Source organism: Pteropus medius, unplaced genomic scaffold (assembly GCF_902729225.1).
Source record: "Pteropus medius unplaced genomic scaffold, Ma_sr-lr_union100, whole genome shotgun sequence".
NCBI lineage: Eukaryota > Metazoa > Chordata > Mammalia > Chiroptera > Pteropodidae > Pteropus > Pteropus medius.
Genome location: NW_024342467.1, coordinates 2,475,722 through 2,487,454, shown reverse-complemented (window position 1 = coordinate 2,487,454; position 11,733 = coordinate 2,475,722).

Sequence of the window (11,733 nt, the reverse complement as noted above, 5' to 3'; positions counted from 1 at the left end):
CCTCTTTCATATCCCATCCTGCAAGATAGTGAGGGAGGCCTGCACCTTTCACTGCACAAAGGAGAGCCCATTCTTAGGTGGATGTAGAGTCTGGATCAATTTGCAAGAATCATGCTTCCCAAATGATCTGGGATCTCACTATTTGTAAAAATAATACCAAACTCAAATGTGTTTCGTTTTCTGTTTTCCTTGTAAGATGATATGGAATGGAGAGCAGTTCGTGAACTTTGAAGAATCTTGTCAGAGTGCTCTCTCCTGGGTTGAGTTTAGACGTGAGACATGAAACATCTGCCTGTCCCACCTGGCCCATCTTCACATGGCCATGACTGCAGAGCAGGATTTCGGGTGTCTGGAACTGGTGTGCGGGCCTAGCAAACATTACTTTTTATAACAAGGATGTGTGATATGATAATTCTATATCCAGCAGGGACATTGGAAAATGATTATGTCTACATTATTAAATAAGTAAAATAAATCCTAAATGGATAGAGTTAGTTTTGTAGTTTCATGTTTTTGTGCTTCTGCCAAGCCAGACCTTAAAACAGGCAGTATATGAAAACTTTTAGTTTGTGGATGAAATGTTTTCAGCGATCAAAAATCTCTATTTAGATATATAATTGGGTGTCAGTCCTACTGTTGTGTTTCATAGATGTTCTCTTTTTTTTAAAGCTATAGTTTCTAGATCACCTACTTTGAACCCTCAATGAACTTTTCTCAACTATTTTGCAGGAATCTATTTGTGTTTATTTTTTAAAGTAAACATTAAGAATCCCTTTCTGATACTTTTTCCTGCCTATTTCTAGCACAGAGATTTGAAGAAATCCGTATTCATCATTGTAAAATATAACTTTATTAAACTTGCAATATGTCTTTCTATAAATTATAATCCCCTGTGTTTTTTGGTTAATTTAATTACCTGAATATTTATTTTCTTTAAATAAGGAGGCAGCTGTTTAAGAAGTTTTTGTTAATATTACTTTGTAAATTGTGTAATGTAATTTATTTTAAATTATGTACATTCCTTTTTTAATGCACAAAATGTCTATGTACTAATTAACTACAGATTTGCAAATAATGCCACTAAGCTTTATTCAGTTAATACAGATGGCATGTGAAAATGTAATATGCTTTTTTACATTTTCATATGGGTAATTTGTAAATAACTGTTGCTGACAAACATAAACACAGAAATCGTTTTCATTCTACTCATGTGTTATCTGTTTTAATTTGCATCATTCGCTGCTCAAATGTGGGTTAATTTTTTTATTCAATGAATATCCAAATCCTTTTACTACTTTCATTGGCTGTTCCTGGGTCTTTTTAACAACTCTAATTTAGAAAGCTCAAAAGATGCATACCTTTACTTTAAAAGTCTGCCGAGGCTACTAGGTTAATCATCATGGACAAAGGATCTCTTGGTTTCCAGTCAATTAAAAGGATTGTAAAACACTCTAGAATAGAGTGCAGCCCCTCATTCGGAAGGAAAGCCTCTGCCTGTCCCTTCTCTCTCTGTCTACTTATAAAGACAAAACCTAAAAAAACAAGGCAGGAGCTCACACATTAACAAATTGATTCCCTTAATTCCCCCAAATTAAATGAGATTCATGCATTTACAATTCAGGAAGGGATGCACAAATTAGATAAATTATGTCCAGGGTAGCTTGCAGTTAAAACATTTTCTAAAGTAGCCATTTGCTAAAATATTAAACAGAGAACCACCCTTTCAATGCTTAGGATATGAACCACTCAAAATATGCAGCTAGCCTCAAACGCTTGATGAAAAATGGTGATTTGCAGTCTCCTTACTTTCTGTATTGTTCATTACAATTGAATCTAGATGAAAAAAATTTAAATATATCACCCAGGTATTGTTTATATATATCTGGGCATTCATAGTCAAATTACTAACTTCATTTTTTATTTTGCAACTTCAGTTTATATCCTGCAAACACAAATGTGAGCATACAATACTGGGCCACAATCTATATTTATTTCTTCTGAGTCCCTAATGATTCCTTTCATTAAACTCTGGACATTTTCCAAAGAAAAGCCAACATACACTTCAATTCACAGTTCCCATCAGTGTCAATTAAGCTCAAAAGATGTTAGATACATACAAAAATACCTAAATTACAGTCTTTTTCCTTTTCTTTTTTTTTTTTCAGGTGACTTCCCTGTCTTTTTTTTACCTTCATCCTTAGCCTCTCCCTACCATGGTAGCTCAGTTTAACCATCTGATCTGTTTCCTGCCATATATTTCTCCCTGACCATATATAATCTTGTAAACATGACGGGGTTGGGGAGGAAGAAGGGAAGTGAGAAAAAGAGAGAAATGGGCTGAATTTAGTAGAGACAATTAGAAAAAAGCTTCATTTTTTCCTATTATGACTTTAAAACAGTAAAATATCCTTTGTTCCACCCCACCCTACCCCCTCAAACTCTCACCCCACACCCAAATATCTAAGGCAAATGCCATAGTTTTTGGTCACAATTTAAGTTATGAAAAATCCTTGTCCTGGCAAAAATAAAACATCGATCCCTCTCATAGGTTTCATTTCCTTGAGAATTTGAGCATCTTCTCAATTTTTTCATATATATGTTGGCTATTTGGATTTGGTTCTTTGTTACGTATAATTTTTAAATATCAATTTTGGTGATGCCAAGTGATTGTTAATTTTAGGCCATCAACAAAATTTTAACTTTTTGGTAAAGAGAAGAGAACCTTCTGGATTTCATTTCTCCACAATCTATGTTCTATCCCAGGCCGAAATGCTCTTACAGTAGCTCCCGCCACCTCACTGCCCCCCAGCTCTCTGCTGTATCCTGAGCACAATCACCCCTCTCTCATGCCAACCCTAGAGAGCAATGTCACATGGAGGTGCTGCAGCTGGATCCCAATCTTCTATTAAAACCATACTCTTTTCTCAGAGCTCTGCCCTTACTGTTACCTCTACCCGAAACATTCTTTCTTTCAGTATAAATCCGGCTGCTCCCTCACTTTACACAGGTCTCTGCTCAAATGCCACCTCCCCTGAGAAGCCTTCCTTGACCACCCCTATCACTATCACTCTGCCCTTGTGGCATCTGATATATTTGGAGGATAGGGGGTTATGGTTGTTTTCATTCTCTCACACTCGGGAGAGGCCAGGCCTTTATCTGTTTTGTTCCTTGCCTGGAATGAAGCCTAACACATAGTAAGAATAATGAACTCTTACTGGATGAATAAAGGAACAAAAGAATTAGTGAATGGCAAGGTTTATAAACAAAGAGTGATTAAGGATAAATAGCAAATCAATTACAAAGAAGCCATTAAGAAACCAACTAATTCATCCAAAGCTTAAAGTTATCAGTACTCCATCATGAATACATTTTATATTCATTTCACTTGCCAGAAATATGTTAACCTAAACTCCTAAACGGCATACTATTGTAACATGAACAGAACAGTAACAAAGCTGTTTAGGAAATAAAAAGAGTAGTGACTGAGCCTCGCATCATAGAAGACTAACAGTTGAAAACATGACAATAAAATGTAGGCTGTGGGATTTGGGAAGCTATACTGAGAATGGAGTCTGTAAAAGAGAAAATTCATAACTTTTTTTCAGTTTTAATTTCATTGCATGGGAGTATATGAGAGAGCTAGCAGTACTGGAAAATGAGGAAGAGATGCTGATTAAGAAAAGAGCAATTGCAAATTTCTAAAAAGCCCTTGTTTCAGGATACAAAAGCAGCCTGACTATGCTATTCAGACTTAAACTGTATTAGTTTATTTTACGGTATTGATAATAGTCAAATGATTTGCTTTAAAACAGAAATAAAACAGAACAGGATAAAGTTACAGTTCAGAATGCTTCTCAAATCCTCCCAACTCACTTTGAAACAATAAAGGGAGACATTCAGCAACCGTGTAAATACATCAATAGATCATTTAGACCAATAGACCAATAGACGAATAGACCAATAGACCATTCTCTGTAGAATACAATGTCTTGATTTCCTGGAAAAGTAAAAAAAAAAAATTCTAAGTCAGAGTCAGCTAATAAGTCTAGAAAGTAACATGGAGAAGAAAGTGAAAATCTTAAGGGGAGGGATAGACTTATGTCCTGGTCTTTCATAAACACAGTGATTAGAGTGAAAGCTCTGTCAAACCATATCCCCAGTGACCCTCCAGCTGCTACTCTGACAGCTGATGTATAACTGTACCCTTCACAATTTATCTCTATAAAAGTTTCATTCATTTATAATATTTGCTTCTCTTTTTTTTTAATGTTTATCGCTATCTTTGCCGAAGGCTACAAGTCTGTTCTCCTGGTGGCACTATTTTGCTGTCCATGGGAATAGTGATTTACAAAAATCAAGAAGAAAGTATCCTGGTTGTAGGAGTCATAGTGGACAGGGTTTTGATCTGATATGTGTATAAAAGACCCTTAAATATTACAAGAAAGTTAATTTTACATAGTCATGTTACATAATGTCTATATGTAAGAAATCATAGGAAAACCAAATTAAAATGTCTTCTATAATTAACTAAAAATGATAGACCAAGCCTGTCTGGTAGTAATCATGACATAATCCATGTTGCAGAAAGATTTGGCAATGTTTGTTCAGCGATAGAAACTAAAGAGGTCTTTGATACAATTTCTTTCAGAATAGGCATCATATTGGCTTTCAAAAATCAAAAATTCCTAGCCAATAACATTTAAATGTAATTACGGATTTATAATCAAAGCAGACACAGTGATAAAGTGCTACGTTATTAGACTACACCACCATTCACAATCACAGTCCATTGCTACGTAATAAGAGCAGACCTACCATTGACAATTATGAGATCCTGCATATTTTACAAAGTTTGTTAAACTAAGGAGAGACCAAAAACCTTGACTGAAAGTTCCATTTTACTTTCTAGTAGGATATAAGAACAGAGCCAGAAGAAGAGAGGAGGAACTATAAATGGCTTTTGAACTTATGGAAAAGAGTCTCATAAATATTCATAGGTTAAAAAAAAAAATGCCGTTTAAAACAATGACCCAATAGATGGGAAAATAAAGTTTGATGATACATGATCTTGTCAAGTCCAACCACCCCCCTCCTCGAAAAAAGAAAAAAGACATATTCATACTAGTGGAGAAAATCTTGATTGAAGGGCAATGTAGACAGACACTTTAATTATAAGCACATATATAATAAACTGATCCTTTGACCTAGTAATTCTACTTCTAGGAACTGATTCTAAAGCCTGGAGAGAGCTGTGGTAGGTGATAGATAATTAATAGACAGGTAGATTATAGATGATTAGATAGAGGATAGATACAGATAGATATGATAGAGAATGCGTGTGGTACATGCGTGTATACTGTGTGAGTGGACAGAGATGATAGGCAGATATAGAAAGATAAAAGATGACAGATGATAGATAATAAATAGATAATTGATATAAAGCATATGTACGATGATATAGTATAGGGATATTTATCACATTTGTAGTTACAAATGTATGGAAGCAATATAAATTGGTATAACTAATGGAACGTTTAAATAAATAAATCATGGTACCTGTATAACAGAGTACTGTGCAACATCTTGTCTACAAGATTCTCTTATCTCTGTCTTTAATTTTTAAAACTGTAGACTGGCAAAAATCTGTGAGAAATTACAGTACACACCTTCACAAATATTAAAAACAGTATTCAATCCATTTATTTTAAATGTTACAAACAGTCGATTAGAAATTAGAGTCATGATTTTTGGTGCAGTATGAAATTCAAAAATATTTTCTCCTAATCAATCACTTATAAGGTCAACTTAAAAAGCAATTACAAATGAGGGGCTTTCATTATAAATAAAAGGGAAAATAATGCTGAGTATTTGTCATTTGGAATGGATCTTTTTTCTGTCTAAGTCTCTATCTTCTGAAATAACTTTAAAAAAAATCCTTAAAAAACCCTCTGGCTCATTGTTGCTAATGTGAGATTGAACTTTGGAAGTGCAAAAGAAATAACAAAAAAGAATTATCTCGCATTTTAGCAATTGCCTGAAGTTAAATTTAATGAACTGAAAAGGAAGGTTTCTGCAACATTAGGGAGAGCAGCTGGAAAAAGCAGCCAGTTCCTGTCTGCAGTGGTCGGTGCTTACCGGATAATGAGCAAAACGTTTACAGCTCATCTGGACTTAGAAAAACATAAAACGCCAACTTGGAAGCACAATGAACTGATAATTGTCTTTCTGATTAGATATCCAGCCTCAGTTTTTGAAGCTAATAAAATAAGTAGGGAAATAATCTCCAATAATGTGCATCGGAGACCTCTAAGAAAGAAAAAAAAATGAAGCAAATGTTTATCTAAATGGATTATTGCAATCTCTTCTGAAACACTCTATTAGAATGTTGTTGTGAAGAACAAAAACAACAAACACAGGATAAATTTTTATCTTCCATCCAGAGCTAGTTAGAGGAAGTTGAAAAATATTGGGAACTTAGAATCAATGGTCAATCTGAAGGCAGATATAAGGAGAATGTTATTTGCCACATGAAAAAATTTAGCTCTAACATTCTCTGATTGCTTCACTACTGTGACAACTGCTGGCACACTATATATTACATTATAGAGGAAATTGCAGATAATTAAAGTTGAGAGTCTGAGAAGACCACTTGGTTAGTGAGATGTCTGAAACCTTCACTCAGATTTACCACACATAGGCAGGGCCTGTGGTATATATCTCTCTGTCCACTTATTCATTCAGTAATAATTGTTGAGAATCTACTATGTGCCAGGCACTGTTCTAGGCTCTGTATGGTGAGAAGTGAGAAAGAAAAAAGACAAAACTTGCCCTCATTGATCATACATTCTAATGTGGGGAAAGAGACAATAAAACAATAAGGAAATATAATCTGCTGGTTGGTGAAAATTGTCATAGAGAAAATAAAGCAGGATACAGGTGATAGGGAACGCTAGAGCACTGAAGGGGGCTCCCCCATAGGGTGCTGCTACTTTGGATTCCTGGACCCAGTTTATTCGGAGGTGGGGCTCCCATGCAAACAACAAGAAATTCTCCAGATACCAGCTGGATGTCTACAGTTCAACTCAATTTGACACTATGTCCCTGGAGATAGCATCAGGTTCTACGGGTTAAGGGTCTAATCCTACCAGACTACCCTCTCCTCATCTCAGATGCCAGTAACAAGCCCTAGTTGTCACCTGTGCTTCTGACTGACTGGCTATAAATCAGAGGTTCTTAAGACCCCCTCCTTGGGTTTGAGTAATTTGCTGGAGCAGCTTACAGAACTCAGAGAAACATTTTGCTTACTAGGTCACCAGTTTATTATAAATAACAAAACCCAGTAACAGCCAGACGGAAGAGATACATAGGACAAGGTACATGGGAAGGGGTGTCGCACATCCATGCTCCAGGTGTACCTTTCTCCAGCACCTCCACGTGTTCATCAACCCAGAAGCTCTCTGAATCCAGTCTTTTGGGAGCTTTTATGAAGGCCTTGTGACATAGACATGATTGATTAAATTACTGGTCATTGGCAATTGATTCAACCTCCTTCCCCTCTCCCCTCCCCAGGGAGTGGGAAGATGAAGGTTGAGGCTAGAACTGAAAGTTCCACCCCTCTTATCACATGGTCAGTTGTTCTGGCCACCAGCCCCCATCTTTAGGTGAAATCCAAAAGTCACCTCATTAACATAACAAAAGATAACTTTATGGCTCTCATCACTTAGGAAATTCTAAGGGTTTTGGAAGCTCTGAGCCAGGAACCTTGGCCAAGGACCAAATTCATCTGAATGACCAACTATACATTTCTTATAAATCGCAATATCATACTTCACTCCCCTGGTCTTTGAACATGGATCTCTTAGAGCAAAACAAGCTTAAAAATCTAAAGATACCAGTACATTACTGAACTCTCATTCATTCATTAAGTATCCAGTCCTTCATTATATTGTATGAAAATGTCTCCCAGAGCAAGGCCACTCAGATTTATAGGCTTCCACTTGATCTCGTCAGGTTCCCAAAGCAGGAGTGTTCTCTCTCAGTAATCTGTGACTTCACTCTTTCAGGCATCTGATATAATTGAACTAAGAGACAATATCATTTTTACTCTGAGCCTGTTTCGTGGTGTTAGTGCATATTGAATTTTCCTCATGACATAACATATTTATTTATTCCTTTACACATAGCTATTTTTCTTCTCTCCATTTATACCCAAGATTTTCCTTCTTCAGAAGGGACATTAGGTTCAGCCACTGTGCTCGTCTAGATTGCGGGCAGCAATACTGGTCTAGCAAGTGTCTCCCCATCAGTCCACTCCTCTTCACATAGAGTAAGGTTACAGGGCTACAAAACTAGGGGAGTATCTTAACCACCAGACCATGTAGCTGCATTCATTGTTAATCTCAATTTTGCCAGACAAGGCGAAGGCACATCCTGTCCCATTAGGCCCCTAGGAATTCTGACATAAAGGTTAAAAACATAGTTACACTGCTTGCTGTGGGTCCCAGGCCCGGCTGGTCCCAGGTCTGGCTGTGATCCAGGCTCGCGTCTAGGAATAGGACCCCAGATTTAGAGTGTTACGTTCGTGTAGCAGGGCGCCTGAGCCTAAAATATGTAAACATAATTCAGCTTATTGTATCACGCATGTGTGGCTGAATGCCACTATTGTACTCATATATGTGGAGCCCATGCAGTCCCCTAAGAAGCAGAAGAGCAGAGTCAGAAGCGCACTCCCTGCAGTAGAACTGCACTCCCCACAACAGAAGCGGGCTCCCCGCAGTGAAGATGGTGCCTGCCCTTTCATTCTCGGGCCTCAGGTCGGCCCCTCGTGCATTCTCCCAACTGAGCGTCTCATCGTTGAACCTTCCTTCTGCATCAGCTGGGCGCTGACACTTGCTTAGGAGTCAGCCTTGCCCAGGGTCCATGGAATGATGGGTGTAGTAGTTAGCAGAAGGGCAAACAGGAGGTCAGGAACTGAAGGCATTTCACAGATTGTTCTATTGAGGTTATTGGCTAGCAGGAGAGGTTGGACATTTCTCTAAATAAATAAAATAAATGACAGAGCAATAGAAATACTGGAGACAGAAAGTAGAAGGAAATAATCGCTATTAGAGATAATATCTATATTGTTTTGAGTCTACTTTTCAAGAGAGAGAGGTTACCTGAGACAAAGTAAGAAATGCATCTCTGACCAACTGTTAACACTTGATGTCAAAAATAAAAGAAATTGGAGGAATTTTTTTCTTATAAAGAAAATTTGGATATCAAAAGAGTTGAAAACTTGCAATATTTTTCCAGTTCAAGCAGGTAATAGAAAAAAGTAATAAACTTTAAAAAAGCACGATTTTATTTAGGTCAAATAAAATTGATATTTGCCCAAAGTGAAGAAAATACCCAGACCTCTTCTAGGTATCGACCATATCCTCCATTATCACAACCTGAGAAAATAAAGGTACTTCTCTTCCCTTGATTCCTAAGGACCCCAAACACTCTTATCCTTTAGTCAGGACTATACCAAAGCATGGTTGCATCCCAAGCTGCCAATTCAAGAGCAAGTGGAATAAGGAAATAAGACTTCAACTTCTCACCCATCCTACAGGCCCAAAGAAACTATAAAGGAGAGGAACACACCATTTTAAATATTACATCATTTCATGGATTCACGGACTTACTTTGGAGCCTCTGCTAGGTTTTGTGTAGCTATGAAACAGTGTCATTGTAAGTGATGCTGTGCTTAAGGGACTGATAGCTTCGTCTTCTCTCAGGGCGCTTGTTCTTGGATTCCAGCTGCCATGCTGTGAAAGCTCAAGTAGCTTCACGGAGTGGCTGTCTCAAGAAAGAAAGGAATCGAGCCCCCGACCACCAGTGCTGGCTGAGCTCCCGGCCATTAGCCAGCACCAGTTTGACAGACAAGATGAGTGAGTTATCTTAAAAGTTAAGATACCCCACCTATCATCACTCAGAGCTCAGATAAGCTGGCCCCACCAAGCTGCAACATAGCAAAAGCTTGTGAGCCAATTATATGATTGTTGTTTTAAGCCACTTAAGTTGTATATGAATTGTTACTCAGTAATAGATAACAAAACAGAATTTGGCCTCCGGAAGTTAGGAAAACTTAAACCATGTGACATTGGCTTTGCCCCCAGGTAACAGGTAGAAACTGGAAGGTTCTCCGAAAGATTGCTCGTGAAAGTTGGAAAAAGCCTTTTTTAACTTAGGGCAATTGTGGAGTCTGAAAGTCATGTTAAGACAATTATTCAATCTCAAGTTTTTGAAACGTAATAGTTTTAAAATATAAAATAATTTAAGATAGAAATAAAGAGATCAGTTAGACTACAGTGTAATTAGCTCCTCTGGATCCAATTTAAAAGGTTATAAAATAGGATCTATTAAGAAAGTCTTAAAGTTCTAGAGATTAATTAATACTGGAATAGAAGTATCTGGGAAGATTTGTAAAATAACATGCCATACATTACCTAGAGTGTTTCTCCACTGACAGAACAATAAAACATGCTTAAACAACAGCGGAAAGGAGATATGCAAAATTTAAAACATACTTGGCAAAAGAGTTAAGGCTGTTAACTTCTGAGAAGGTGTAATCAGTCACATTTGCTCTGGAGAAAACCCTGACAAGAAGCCTGGAGATGGATAGTTCGCCTCGGTATTCATTCGTATACTTTCAGCTGCAAGTAACTCTGACTCAAACTGCATAAGCAGTGAAGTCACGTATTATTATCTTTTGTAGCAGGAGATCAAGCCCACTGCAGGGTTGATCAGTTTACTGGCTCAGTATGTCATCAAGGATCCAGTTTCTTGATATTTCTTGTACTCTTGGTATGGCTCATATATGGGTGAGTACTTTTCCATGTTACTACACCCAGCCTTAAGGGAGGCTGGCAAATTAGTCTCAAGTTGGTCAGCCATGTCTCAGAAAGAAAGGGAAAACAGATCAGCGGGTTAACCTCAATCTGGCACCAAGATTTAGTGGCGATAACAAACAACAATGAATTCAGCTCCTATTTGCTTTGCAGAGTAGTTTGAAATAGTGTTTGCTCATGTTAACCAGAGTCAAAAGTAGGAGCCAATGGACATTTACAGGTGAATTCTATGCCCCTAAAAGGGCAGAAACAAGACCATTTGAATTATCTTTTTAGCAGGCATAGTGCCTTAAGATTCAGAACATAGGACTAGTGCCCAACCAGGCATTCCTTACGTGGTAGCAGGTAGACTCATAAATACTGCCACGGCACATCCTCACCTGAGTGGATGAAAGCAGTGAGCTCCTGCTCTGAGCTGCTCTGATCTCAGCCCCGCTCCACCCCCCATTCCCTGCCCATTCCACATGGGTCACACCGACCAAACTTTAGGTCTATTTTGTTGAAGAGCCAGGGAGTCAACAAGGAGCTGGGTTCACTTCATTTTTATCCTTACCTAGTTACTTGCACTGCGCAGGGTAGAATTTGAGGTGGAAATAACCTAAGCTAAGAGAGCATGGCCATTTTCAAAGCCCAAACCAGGCCTCTCTCCCCAGCATATGTTCTCTATCCACCCAAGAGCAAAATGGCCGGAGGTGTCCAGCCAAGGGGAAGAATGAGGAAACCAGCTAGTGTCTGACACCGGCAAGAAGTCTTCACAGCCTAACTTCCGAATGACTTAGCTTGTTTTCTTAGAGCAACTACAGGAAGCTGCTTCTTTGCATTCCATTGTCAAATAAAGCCTATATGGGATTATTTTACG